This window comes from Eptesicus fuscus, chromosome 8 (assembly GCF_027574615.1).
Source record: "Eptesicus fuscus isolate TK198812 chromosome 8, DD_ASM_mEF_20220401, whole genome shotgun sequence".
Taxonomy (NCBI): Eukaryota; Metazoa; Chordata; class Mammalia; order Chiroptera; family Vespertilionidae; genus Eptesicus; species Eptesicus fuscus.
The window spans coordinates 67,515,556-67,529,356 of NC_072480.1; positions in this window are offsets into that span (position 1 = coordinate 67,515,556).

The window sequence follows — 13,801 nt, forward strand, 5'->3', positions numbered from 1 at the left end:
GCTTCCCTCTGGCACCTGGGACCCAGGCTTCCCTCGCAGCTCAGTTTTGTCTGGAAGGTCATCCAGAAGGAAATCTGGTCTAATGAGCATATTACACTTTTATTATTATAGATGATATCATGAGATAAAAAAAGAAAAACAAAATAACTTAAGTATACCTTTTATTACTATACTAGAGGCCTGGTGCACAAAATTTGTGCATGGGGGGGTCCCCTCAGCCCAGCCTGCACCCTCTCCAATCCATGACCCTTTGGGGGATGTCCTACTGCTGGTTTGGCCCCCTCTGCCGGCCTGGTCGCCCCTCATTGTCCCCCCTGCCGGCCTGGGATTGTGCCTAAACCGGCAGTAGGACATCCTTCTCACAATCTGGGACCGCTGGCTCCTAACTGCTCACCTGCCTGCCTGCCTGATCACCCCCAACTGCCCCTCCTGCAAGCCTGATCACCCCTAACTGCCTCTGCCTGCCGGCCTGCTCGCCTCTAACTGCCCATCCCTGCCATCCTGGTCACCCCTTACTGGCCCCCCTGCCAGCCTGGCCACCCCCAACTGCACCCCCTGCTGGCCTGGTTGCCCCATGCAGCCTGCTGTTCAGTTGTTTGGTCGTCCCTCACTAACCCCCATGCTGGCCTGGTTGCCCCACACAGCCTGCTGTTCAGTCATCCATCCAGTTGTTTTGGTCGTGATGTCCCCTGGTTTTTTATATATTAGGATGGCTTTTTATATATTAGGATTATCTTTTCTTCTTTAGTACAGGTAGACCATTTAAGGAGAAGCCTACTAGTTTTTCATATATTTCCGATTTTATTAGTAACTATAGATAATGGGGAAAGGCAGTGCTACCTTTTGAAACTTACTGGCTTGTTTTCATGGTTTCTTAGCTTGGATACCACTTTCATCATTTATCTGTAACTTCCACCTGTAACCAGCATTGATATTCCAGGACTTGCAGTGAGATTCACTTCGTTCGATGTAGTGGAGAACTTCAAAGGCTAAAATTGGGGATCACTTGGCTTTGTGGGAGTGCAGAGAGTTGAAAGCCCAGTCAGAACACACAGTCTGCTTCTCTGTTTTCCACTGGACAGTTAACATGGAAGATGTTCCTTAGGTGAATAAAGAGTCTGCTAGGTGATACTCTATCACTCGTTATAATACCCAGGGCTCCCGTGAAAATAGAAGGAAGAGGTGAGAAAATGTAATATTCATCATATGTTTGGGATGTTGAATGGAGCAGCTTTGACTTTGTAGCATCAAATGTATCTACCATCCTAATGAAAATCACCCTGCATATTAGATTAAATTGAAGTAAGTAACTGGAATAAATTTATTTTATGTTTTTATAACCAACTAGAGTCCCAGTGCATGAATTCATGCATGGGTGGGGTCCCTTGGGGTGGCCTGCAGGGATTGGGCCCCAGCTCATGTCCCCAGGCTTGCAGCCTGCAGCCCCACCTGGCACCTCACCCTGGCCTGTTACTGCCCCCTCACCTGCTCCACCATCCTGCCTGTGGGGTGATCGATTGGGGCCGGGCCCCCCACCTGGCTCCCTCAGCACCTGGGAGCTGGGTGGCAGCCCTGCCCCCTGCCGCTGCCGCTGGTTGCTGTGTGCGGGGTGATCGGCTGGAAAATTGGGTCCGGCTTGCACCCGCCTTGGCCTGGCGTCACCCACTCACCTGTTCCACCATCCCGCCATGGTCCCACTCTCATTGGGGCCCATCGGGGCCAGCAGTGCCTCCACTGCTGCCTCCTGCCAGCGCTGTGTTGCAGAGGCTGACCATATTCTGTGCCACCCCTTGGTGGTCCGCGCATGTCATAGCGAGAGTTTGAACTCCTGGTCAAACAATTTGCATATTAGGCTTTCATTATATAGGATTTTGTCTAATAATAAAGTAAATGAATCTCCCCGTAACTCCCTCTCCACACATATTTTGTTTTCTTTGGCTTGGATCCTGAGCTAATACTTATCACCCAGGCCATTGGAAGTGAGTAGAATTAATAGTTTCTTTTTATTCTTGCACTTGGTTTTCCTCTCCTCTAAGAATTTGGGTGAAAAGATAATAATTATCAGGTCAGTATAAATCTTCTCCCAAGCCTTCAATAAAGGCAATAAAACAATTTTCCCTGTAATGTATTGTGGAATATCACCAAGGAAAGGATGTTCAAATGTGACTTCATAAGAGAAAAATATACTCTTGGTAATGACTGCTGTGACCTTTGGAAAGATTTTCTGAAAATGTACTTAGATTGCTTCTGTTTAGGCGGCAGAACCACATCTGTTCTCAGTCCTGTAACTATTGACCCAGTCCCGCAGCGATGGCTTCTCATGACAGCACAATTGAGCGTAAGTCCTGGCCTCTGCCTGGTGTGCCACCAGGGGAGAGGTTTTTGACACATCAGCTCAACTGCGGGTCATAGGTGAATAGTCCTGAAACATTTCTGGAGCCACTCAGGTAAAACAGCCTTTGGAAATCGTACCCTGTCATTTTTATAGTGGTATCCTACAAAAGAAAAATAATTGAACAGGTAACCCGATTCAGACACTTCTCTCCAAGTCAAACTTCAACATTCCATCACCAGGTCACTTTCTTTTTTCCTACTTGAGAATAGGGTGGGACCATTTCAAAGTTGAAGCACAGATTATGTAATTGTTTTCTTGCTTCTTCCCATGAAAAAGACAATCAGACTCATTTTCTTATTAAACCCAAAATGGGGACCTTTCCTGTAACTCTGCATGAAAACGTAGCAGAGGCAGATCACAGCCACTGGTAATTAGGAGACAACAATCTTCTAGCACCGCCCACCTCAGTCCCTGCCCCCACCCAGCCTGTATAATTTGGAAGTAATGCAGGTCTCAGCTGGTGCAGGGAACATTCTCCTCCATTAAGCAGCAGGGGGAGGACTTGAAGTTTTCCATGTTATTTTGGGCAGAATTAACAAGTCAAAGCATTAATTGAAAGGAAAATATATGGTTTTTCTCCAGAAATGTCATATGCAGTTATATTATCGGTCCTTCTCACAGGAAGCAGGTCATCATTAAAACAGAGTAAATCAACATAAAAGAACAACATCAAATTGGCACAATATTATGCAACTGATGTTATTATGATTTTTTAACAGTCGAAACATGCTGCATATTTTTTAAAAACCGTGTATTTACAAATTAGAAGCCATCGGTTGGTAAACATTATTTAGCAAGTTCCTCTGCAAGGATTTAAAAGGTCATTGAAAATACCAAAATCATTACAGATTGCTGCAAAGTTTGCCATAAAGGCGCGTCTGAAAGGCCTGGAACCATCTCCATCTGTTCAGGGCACACTTGAAGGGAGCCTGGGAGCCTCAGCAGCAGTGGGAAGTTCCCTGTGATGACACTCTCTCTCTTGTGAGAGCTGTTTAGTTTGAAATGTGCTTTCTGGGATTAAAAAAAAAGTTTTTTATAAATATTTAATAGATTTTTTTTCCGGTTGAGATACCCACACACACATATAACAGTTGGCCATTAAAATCTATTTTCAATTCTATTTGGAATTCAACTGAACTATCAGGTAGACTTTGGTCTGATGTGCACAGTGACACTGAGATGAGAAATTCGAAGAGACATGGGTTTTGAGCTGGAAATTTTTTCGGCAGCGGCGACTTACCGGCATATTCTTTAAAAACCACCGAAGGGAAGAAAATGAAAATGTGTCGTAAGGTGTGTAACTGCCAAGAAGGTGCCACGCATATTTGAAAAATCACTGCTGTGTGGTCAGGTGCCATTGTCTAGAAAACTCTAATAGCCTACAGTTTGCACTTTTGTTTTCATACTTTAATTGCACGGTTTTTGCAGCTGTGAGACAAAATTTCCATCGTGTGTTGCTCCTATTTGGTAGTGTACCAAGGATCAGGAACTTAAGGAAAGAGAGCTTCAGGTTCCTCTGGAAGCCATGTCTTGCCTTATCTCTCTCTGTTTTCCTGAGCATGAACAGAAATCAAAGACCCACACGTTACGCTGCCTAGCAGCGATGCTTGCTTAGGAAGGAGGCCACATTCAGTAGTGTCCTCTGACTTTCTCCAGGAATAGATTAATAGACAAAGTGGCAGCAAAAATATCAAGTCAGCGTTGCCAAGTGCTGTCAATGCTGTTAGAACTCATTTTGAATCATTGCAAATTTGAAAACATGGCTACAGGACTTTAAATGAATGCTCTCTGGGGAAATATACATAGATAGGGAAAAGATGCTACCTTGCGGTGATCAATCACCTTTCAAATTCCTAATGATAAAACACAATTTCTCTTTTGCATAACTTTTGACTTGGGAAAAGATGTTTGCTTCTCAGAGGCTGACTGTTTTTAGGGAAAGTAGAACGAATTAGCATTGTACAAATATGAAGTTACTGTTGGGGGTCATTGGGGTTGGAGTTAAAGTTTCTGGAAGACTTTGAGGTCACTGATTGTAAAGTTATTCTTCCAATAAAAAAGAAAAGAAATAGAAAAAATTAAGATTATAAATATTTGCTAAAAATGTGTTACTTAAGTGAATATTTATTGTGGGAATCTGACAAGCAGAAAAAAAAACTGAACAGACTTCTTATAGCTCCATAATAAAAAAAAATTAAGAAAGAAAATATATATACCTTTTTATACTTTTTTTTTGTTTTGAAATTGCAATTTCATTCAAGAAAAAGGGAGTAGTCTTCTGTTGTTGTTAATGATGGATAGAAGTGTAAATACCTTTGCAAGGAAGTTAAAACATAGATGTCAGACAAATGTGAAGTTATAGATGATCAATGAAATGAGAGAAGTTAATGGATGTCCTTGTCTAATATGCATCATTGTTGTCATTATTGAATGAATTATTCACTAAGTTGGTTTCAAATCAAACTGGAATTAGCTTAGGTGAAACGGGGAAGTATTGACTGAGAATTGAAACTTGTGGCAGATGACACTACGGTCAAGAACACCAGGAGGATTTATTTTCCATCTTCTCTCCTTTGGCTGCTCTCTACACGTTGGCCTCTTTTTTTCTTTTTCAGACTGGCCTTCTCTGTGCTAGGCAGAAACATGGCTACTGGATATTTCCCAAGTCTATCACCAGACAGAGTGGGAATCCTAGTTTTTATTTCCAAGTTCATAGTTCATAGGAAAGGGCTGCTTATCTGACATTGGGTCAAGTGCACATCCCTAAAGCAATCAAACCATTTTTGCCAGGTTTTTGTTGTACTAGTAAGCTCAGAGGCACCAGTGGCCCACTTTTAAGCCAACTGCAGCAGCCAGGAGAAAGAGGTGCTGGGGCTGACCAGCAGGCCCTGAGCGATGGATGAACAGATTGCTCTAACACACGTTTCTGTGAAAGAAAGGGCTAAGGACCTACTTGGCTGTCACCACCAAGTAGCCCTGTTCGCCTGCCTCCTTTGGCTTTTATTGTCATAACAGCTTGAACTAAAATTAGCCTCTAGATACAATCAGCAAGGTAAGCATCCTTGAGAAAGTATATGCTTCTACAAGGTCGGGTCTAAAGACTAAACATTGAGATTCTAGCAAAACACCCCAGGGGATCGGACTTGTTTGGAAAAGTCAGCAGAGGCTGCCACCTTCGGCAAGGTCCCCTCAGAGGCTCCCTGATCTTTTGGAGAATCCTCTTACAGATGTTCCAACCAAGTCCCCTGCTTCCCCACAAAGAGTTTTTAATAATGCAACTCCCAACCAAAACAGGTGGCTAAAGAAGAGGGAAAATAGATGGCTCAGAAGAAGGGAGTGCTGTTCTGAGTGGATAAAATTAGCATAGTGTACATTTACCACGTGCAGTTAGCTGAGCACGTTTTCTGAGACTAATAGACTTCATCTTAATTCTCTAGGCTTTATCATCCCTAAAGGTGAAGCTTTTTCTTATGGAAGAATATTGTTTATTGGTAATATATATTTTAAAAACAAAGAACATAAGCAAAGGAAATAATTGAGAAAAGGCAATGCTATAGTTTCAAAACTAAAGCAAGAAATGATTCAAGAATATAAGTTGATCTAAGGAAGACATAAAGTAGCTAACTAGAAAGTTAAACTGTCTCCTCTCACAATACTTGTATGATCTGGACTTCATTTGCCCAGGTGAGCTTCAGGGTGACTGGTTATAGGCATGAGGCAGCTGATATTTACAGGTAGTTTAGAGCTGTTATCTCACTGCTCTGGGACTGAGACATTCAGAACTGTTTCAAAGCAGGTGACCAAGAGTGAATAGTAATGGTTGTTTTGGAGTCGAAAAGGTAGGGCAGCTTTTAGAAACATCTCAGAATGATGTTATCGATGACTTCACTGTGGAAGGAAGACTTGAAGTTGACTGATGAAATGTTTTTGATGAAGTAGACCATGCTTCCAACTTAGTCACTAAACATTCATAATTATGCCACTTAATAGAGAAAAAAGTCCTTTGACTATTGTTAAGTGTGGACTTTACATACAAAATTAAGACATTATTTTAACAAAAGCCTTGTTGGTGTTTTGACTAAAATAAGTACCTTTTAAAATAGGATCTCCCTCCCCATGAGATATATGGGTTAAAATCTTCACAATTAGAATATTAAATGCACATAAAACTCAAGCATGTGGACATTTCAATGAAGAGACAGTTCTCAAATAGATGGGTCTTATCTAAGTCAATAGGTCAGAGAGAAATGGAAGAAGTCTCATCAGGAAACCATATTTCCGTCTGGAATGTACATTTAGATATTCAACAAATATTTATCAGGCACCCACAAGTGCCAGGGGCTGTGTTAAAGCTGTAAGCAGAAAGAGGACTCTCTGATGTAAGGAGCGTCTATTTTAGTGGCGCACACATATTTCAGTAGGACTGGGTACAACAGGCCATGTGCTGTAATGCAGCTTACAGAGTGTGCTGTGGAATACAGAAAAGAGAGCCAAGTAGTAAGTGCTGAAAGCTTTTGTGTTCTTCAGTATTTAAAGAGATGCATACTCCAACTCAAGATGAAAATTGGTGGGGAAATGTGAACACTGGTCAAAATTGCAATTCCGCATACCTTAGTAATATAATCAAGTGGAAATCTCAATGAGTGTAACCAGGAAAAGAATGGAACTTAGAAATTTAGATACATTTTAAAGTTCTACATTCCTCAAGGTTAACAAAATTTCCCCCTTGTTCTTGGAAAGTGAAATTGTCACTCTGTGCCCAAAACTTAATGAGATATTTAATAGTTTCAGACTAATGATAAAGTATCTCTAGTACAGGGACTCCACAGATAATGTCAGTGAATCCAGAGCTTCCTTCTGGTTTTAAGTTCTGTTTTGTTTTTTTCCACTTGAGACCATATTGCCTCCCCCACCCTCCTTATTATTATTACAGATCATGGAAATGGCTGTGTAGATGCCTGTGACAACAGAGTCCGGTCTCTGCAGCTGCCTCTAGAAATAGTACCCCCACTGGGTAGCTGCTGTCACAAGAGTGGCCACTTCTTGCTCTCAAGATAGTGTCTTCTTCTTGAGGGAGTGGCTGCCTCTCATGACAGTGCCAAGCCAGGAAGCTGTATCAGGTGATAGTAGCTGCCTGTTGCAATGTAACCCATCCAGGCAGCTGCCTGTCATGAGATTTAAGGGATTATGTGTGGTTTTTGTTTGTTTTATTATTTTATTGGGATTACAATGGTTAATAAAATTATATAGGTTGAAGGTGTACAATTCTGTAACACATCATCTGTAACACATTGAAGGTGTACAATTCTGTAACACATCACATTAGCATATTAGCTCTTTATTATATAAGATAACACAATATATGTCATAGAATACATATAATATTCCTTCAACAACCACCAACTTGCTCAATTGGTGTTAAAAATTCTTATTTTTCTGTATTTACTTATTTTAAGTTTATTCACATATTTTTCTGCTTATATCAATTATAGTGCACATTACTGCAAATTCAATTACTAAAAAATTGTATATTGTATTTTGTGTTCACCACTTTAAGTCTTGTCTCTTTCCATCACCATTTTCCCCCCTTTACTTTCTCCTCCCCCACATCCCCCACCCAAACCCCTTTTCCTCTGGTAATGATCATATTTTTGTCTGTCTATGAGGGTTCTTTTATTTTTTGGTTAATCACTTTATTTTTTTTCTCGCAGCTCCCCAACCCTTACCCTTCTGACAGCTATAAGTTGTTTCTGTTTTGTTTGTTAGTTTATTCTGTTCACCAGACTCCACATATAAGTGAAATCACATGGCACCTGTCCCCCTCTGACTGGCCCACCACACCCAGCACAGTACTTTCCAGACCCATCCACACCTCCGCAAAAGACAAGATTTCCTTCCCTTCCACAGTGTAGCATTCCATTGTGTAAAAATGCACCACAGCTTTGTTATCCACTCATCTGCTGATGGGCATTTGGGCTGTTTCCAGAGCTTAGCTATTGTAAATAGCGCTGCTATGAATATAGGGGTGCATATATTTTTTTCAAATGAGTGTTTTGGGTATCTTTGGATATATTCCCAGAAGTGGAATCCCTGGGTCATAGGGCAGTTCTATTTTTAATTTTTTTTGAGGAAACTCCATAATGTTTTCCACAGTGGCTGCACCAGTCTACATTCCCACCTACAAGGCAGGAGGGTTCCCTTTTCTCCACATCCTCACCAATACTTGTAGTTTGTTGATATATTGGGGATAGCCATTCTGACAGGCGTTCGGTGATGTCTCATTGCGGTTTTAATTCGCATTTCTCTGATGATTAGTGACATTGAGCATCTTTTCATATATCTGTATGTCCTCTTTAGAGAAATGTTCATTTTTTAAATTGGATTTGTATGTGTGTTGTGTTCTATAATTTCTTTATAAATTTTGGATATTAAGCCTCTATCAGATGTATTGGCAAATAAGTTCTCCCACTCAGTGGATTATCTTTTCATTTTGTTGATGGTTTCCTTTGTTGTGCAAAGTATTTTTAATTTGATGTAGTCTCATTTGCTTATTTTTTCTTTTGTTTCCCTTGCCTGAGGAGATATATCAGAAAAAAAATATCTCATTAATGCTTCCAACTAGCCATTTGTGGTCGAAGAGGTGAAGCTGTAACAGAGATTTTCCTCATGTTATCTGGCCAGTGTTGAAAACATAGCAAGTAACTTTCAAGATTTATTCATTTCAAAAAGATTTCTTTCTAATTAAGGGTAAAGGTGGAAAAAAATTAATCAGAGATATTTGATAGCATTGGTAAGCATACATCTAAAATTACTTTATTTGTTCAATTTTTTTCTTCTTTATTAATATTTCATTTAGGAAAGGAGAGCATTCTGTGAATAGGCATTTATAATCATATTTACAATATGATAATACAGAAAAACTAAATGAAAACTGGTGAAAAGATAAGGCCTTTTTAGGCCTCTAATAAATTATTTGTGCAAGGGGAAAAAGGAAATCCTTAGAAAAAATTTTGGGAGACCTAGAGCCATTGTTGGATGCAATGTCAGTTGTTCAATGGTTGCACAAAGCTACATATTCAGTCTGGCCAGTGTGGTTCTGTGGTTGAGCATCAACCCAGGAACCAAGAGTTCACCTGTTCGATTCCTGATCCCTGTACAAGCCTGGGTTGCAGGCTTACTCTCTAGTAGGGGGTATGCAGGAGGCAGCTAATCAGTGATGTTTCTCATTGATGTTTCTATCTCTCTATCTCCCTTCCTCTCTTTCTAAACATGAATAAAAATATTTAGAAAACAAACAAACAAAAAAACTACATATTAATTCACTACATTCCAATATCAAATTATGTGTAGATAATGACGACGACAGGGTCACCAATGTTTTACTTTTAAAATATATTTTCCTTTATGATTTTTTAGTAATTGAATTTGCAGTAATGCGTACTATAATTGATATAAGCAGAAAAATATGTGAATAAACATAAAATAAGTAAATACAGAAAAATAAGAATTTATAACACCAATTGAGCAAGTTGGTGGTTGTTGAAGGAATATTGTATGTATTGTATGACATTATATATTGTTATCCTATATAATAAAGAGCTAATATGCTAATTAGACAGGATGGCAGAATGACCTTCTAGAATGACCAGTGGGTGGGGCCACGAGGGCTGAGACAGCCGGGGCTGTGAGGGCTGAGCCCCTTGCAGGAATTTCGTGCATTGGGCCTCTAGTATTATACATAAAAGAATGGAACATCATGTGCTATTAGTGAAAATGAAAAAAAAAATTGTGGGATGAAATTTTTTTCCTCTACGGGCTGTTCCCATGTGGAAGAGAGGCACTGAACCAACTGCTCTGGCTGGTATGTGTTATTAGATATATATGTTGTCTTATTTTTCTTTTGCACAATAAAAGATAATAGTTTATTTGTAGAGTTGGTAAACAAACACAAAAAAAAATTGAAAGAGCTTGGTCAGAGAGAGAGAAATGAAGCAGTAATGATGGTGTTAGGAGGCATGGGTTCACAAGTGGGATACCCAAGGCAATCCAGAAAAAACATCCCGAAGCTTAAATGGTGTGGGGCTTAATTTCACGTGTCAGCTTGATAGGACCAGAAAGTACCCAGCCATTTGGTTAAGCATTATTCAGGGTGTGTCTGTGATGGTGTTTCTGGATGAGATTAGCATTTGAATAAATAGATTAGGTAGAGCAGATTGCCCTCCTGAATGTGGTTGGCTCTCACCCAATCCTTAGAGGCCTGAACAGAACCATTGATGGGGTAAAGGAGAACTTGCCCTCTGCCTGACTGCTGAGCTGGACATCAATCCTCACCTGCCCCTGGAGTGGGACTCACACATCTGTGCTCTTGGTCCTCAGGCCTACAGACTTGGACTAGAGTGACACCATTGAATTTCCTGGGTCTCCAATTTACAGATGGGACTTCTCAGCTTCCATAATTCATGTGAGCCAATTCCCTATTTTCATATATAAAATATATTTTCTAGAGAACCTTGACTAATACACAGGGCAAATACTGAGGGGCAGGATGTAATGGATTAGAGATGTTTGCAGCAGTGGGTTTGCTGTGGGATGTAGCAGTAATGAATTCCAACGCATGTCCTCTGGCTCTCTGTACTTCCTGGGAATGTTTACTTTCATACTGGCATGAACAAGAGCTCAACTTCCACTAAATCCAGGAGGTACCTACTCCCCAGAGCCAATGGAAGTCCTTGCAATAGGCAAAGTGCTTCAATTTTATTCTTTGACCTTCAAATATAACCCTCAATATAATTAATTTGTCTCAAATATGTGAATTCAACAATGAAAGCAGATCTTTTTATTTAGTAATAACTCATTTATTTTAGATCTCAGTGGCCTGTCACAAAGGCCTGATTGCCGTCATCACTCAATGAGCATGGTGGTGTCCCCCTATTTGTCTAGTTCAGATTTAATAAATGACACTTCATGTCATTTCTTTTTTAAAAAATATATTTTTATTGATTTCAGAGAGGAAGGGAGAGGGAGAGAGAGATAGAAACATCAATGATGAGAGAGAATCATTGATTGGCCGCCCCCTGCACGCCCCATACTGGGGACCGAGCCCGCAACCCAGGCATGTGCCCTTGACTGGATTCGAACTTGGATCCCTTCAGTCCGAAGGCCAATGCTCTATCCACCGAGCCAAACCAGCTAGGGCTCATTTCTTATTTTATGTTTTAGATCCATAATCATCTTCTTTGATACTCAGTTATTCCCTTTAATATAGAATCTTAGGGTCTACATAGGGATTTATCTAATAAGAGTGATTAAAGTCCATTTGTTATGCTGGTGATTTCTATATAATACATACCTATTACATCTGAGATGCAAAAGACTAGAGGGTTTGAATTTGACTTTCTCCCTTATCTGTGGGGAAAGCCTGCTTTTGGCGTAAGTTCTAGGCAATAATTTACCATTTTCACTCTGATCAAAGTGCCATGCAACTTTTATTTCAATTCAACCTTTGTGACTAAGGGCAGATTTAGGATGAAGCAGATAGGTCCTCAATAGACAGAATACACATGCATTTTCCTTCTGACTATGGGGATCAACGTGCTGGCCAAAAATGGAAGGAGAACTCTGGTTACCAATTTTCTGCTTTTGGAGATTTTACCTTTTTAACTATTAATAAGTTGAGCTATGAGGTAATAAATATGTTTAATTTTAAACATGTGTGGAGGACTGAAATACAGGGGAAAAAACCTTTTAAAATAACAATTTATTTGACTTTTTTCTACTAAAGCAAAGACATACCAATTATATAGTCAACTTTGGTTAGGAAATTATTACCTGTACAACTTCCAGGAAAAGTCGATGACCTCTCATGAACTGGAAGGTGGTTTAAGTGCCCTCCATTCAGTTTGTTGTTTAGTACAAAAACTAGGCAACTCCAACATGAGGGAGATTAATTTGATTCACTACTTTTGTAGTTTATAAACAGAAAGTTGCACTTTGTTACAAGGTTGAATGCTGTGAAGTGCTGAGCTTAGTCTCCATTCATTCTGTATTTCCTGTGAGTCAGGCACTTTGTGAAGTGATGGGGGTAAAGGTGAATTAGAAATATTTATGCGCAAGAAGGGAATTGTTTTGTCAGGGAATTTGAAGTAGCACAGCAGTATCTCCTGAAAAAGAGAGTGAAGGTGCCATATGTGACAGGATGAGGGACACCTGCTGGGGGAGCACCCAAAGTGGGATGGAGTGCTCTCTGGAGGAGGAAACCTGGGCCGCACCTTAAATCTGAGAAATTAAGGGCTAGAGCAGTGGTTCTCAACCTTTCTAATGCCGCGACCCTTTAATACAGTTCCTCATGTTGTGGTGACCCCCAACCATAAAATTATTTTCGTTGCTACTTCATAGCTGTAATTTTGCTACTGTTATGAATTGTAATGTAAATATCTGTGTTTTCCGATGGTCTTAGGTGACCCTGCTAGCGGTTCTGTACCGCTGCTGTAGAGCCAAGGACCATGGCACCTGGTTCCTGGTGGAACATTGCTCTTAGCAGTTACCTCGTGAGAAGGGGAGTGCTAGATGAGGCTGGACCAACAGGTGAGGTCAGGCTGGAGAAGTCTTGTGCACCATCTGGGAGCGATTGAGGAAATCCTGGAGGAGCATGACATGATTTAATTTGCAGTTTGGAAAAACAAATATGCCCGGTGGTTTTATGAAAACTGAATTTTAAAGGGAAAACACTATAGTTAGGATCCAAGTGAAAAAGGCTTGGATTTCAGAAGTACAGGGAGGGAAGAGGTAATATATTTTATTCAAAAAATTAGGTGGTAAAATCAGCAGATTGGTAATTGACTAGGTTTTGGGTAACAAAGAATAATAATAATACCAATATCGATATCTAATGTTAATTGTACTTTTCTATAAACTTTAACATAAGAGGGATGAGAGAATACATTTGTCCATTTATTCATTTGCTTATTTATCTCTTTATTTGTCCTGTCCTTTAGAACTTAGGACATAAGGAGGGAGACAGATAATGAGTCAATGATTACTATGTATTTTATATTACAATGCATTTTTACTAAGGACTGAAAGATCTCAGGAAGTTACCCTTACATAACAGATATTTTTAAATATTCTACATACCATCTCATTTAATAAGTCAACATTATTGTATCATGGCAATTGGCACTTGCTTAAGCAAATAACACACACAGCTGTCATTATTTAAACAGAAAAGAATTAAATGTTGATAGCAGTTGAAATAAATGTTCATCTAGAGATGACTTATATGCTAAAGTTTCAAACTTACCTACTTTTTCTCAACTCACACAAACGCCTGCCTGCACACATGCCTATGAGATTTATCTTTGTCACCAATGTCCCATCAGACATTTGAGGAATTTCATCAATGTCAGC